The following is a 1225-nucleotide window of genomic DNA, read 5'->3' on the forward strand; positions in this document are numbered from 1 at the left end:
CTGCAGAGACACTTGTACATCCATGTTTATTGCTGCTCTTTTCACAATAGCTAAGAGATGGAAGCAACCTAAGTGTCCCTTAATTAACGAGTGGATAATGAAAATGTGGTTCATTTATATGATGGAGTTTCACTCAGCAGTAAAGAAAGATGAAATCATGAAATTTTCAGGTAAAGGGATGGAAATAGAAACTGTTATTCTAAGTGAAATAACACAAACTCAGAAAAACAAATGACATAAGTTCACCTTCACATGTGGATCCTAGCACAAAATTCTTATAAGTATGTATGTATCCAGACATAACTGCAGGAAGCAGGATAATGAAAAGTAGGGAGGTAAATGAAAAGAAAGAATCTGAAAGAGAAGAACAGTAGGAAACAGGGGGCATTGACTACTGAATGCTGCTAGATGAGGAACAGCTGACCCTCCTAAAACAAAGACCTCTAGAGAGGCTGGCTAGATTCACCACATGGACAAGCAGTGGGGAATGGCTGGGGGTGCCGACAACACAGCAGACAGTAACAGGGATATCAGAGTATAAGGGCTCTAGGTAGGGGGAGGGACGCTATGGGAGGGTGCCATCTGGGAAGCGGGAGTATAGTTGAATAAAATGGTTTGGGATGTTCCATGTGATACACACACACACACCAAAAAAAAAAATTTTTTTAATGTATTATATTTGAGGAGGAAGCATGGAAATTTACGTCATGTTAATTAGTAGAGGTGATAAACATTACCATTGAAATCTACCAGATGACTTTATAGACATACACAGGCACCAAGGATCCAAGTGCAACCGATTATGACTAGTAATAATCAGATATATACATACAGATTAGAGATGCATGCGCCAACATCTCAGTGTTAGTAGCAAAAACAATAAGTCTGAAAGGAACAATATATTTTAAAATGAAATGGAGATCTTTTTTAAAGGTTAAAAACTCATTGTGGTGGCGCACGCCTTTAATCCTAGCACCCGGGAGGCAGAGGCAGGCAGATCTCTGTGAATTCAAGGCCAGCCTGGTCTACATAGTGAGTTCCAGGACAGCTGGGGCTACAGGGAGACCCTGTCTCAAAAAGACCAAAACAAACAAAAAAACAAACAAAACAAACAAACAAACAAACAAAAACTCATTCAATTTTCTGTCTTACAGGGCTTATACTGAGTTCAATATTGTATAACTGTATTAATTCAACAGTGAACCTAAAAATTTTATAGCCACTT

At 38.8% G+C, this 1225-nt stretch overlaps 1 protein-coding gene across 2 annotated transcripts in view; it reads right to left on the reverse strand.

Annotated features, from left to right (window-relative positions):
* Positions 1-1225, reverse strand: part of Heatr5b (HEAT repeat containing 5B) — a 129179-nt gene that overhangs the window by 117449 nt on the left and 10505 nt on the right. The gene's annotated exons all lie outside the window — the stretch shown is intronic.

This window comes from Nannospalax galili, unplaced genomic scaffold, assembly GCF_000622305.1.
Source record: "Nannospalax galili isolate Female #2095 unplaced genomic scaffold, S.galili_v1.0 scaffold88, whole genome shotgun sequence".
Classification (NCBI taxonomy): domain Eukaryota; kingdom Metazoa; phylum Chordata; class Mammalia; order Rodentia; family Spalacidae; genus Nannospalax; species Nannospalax galili.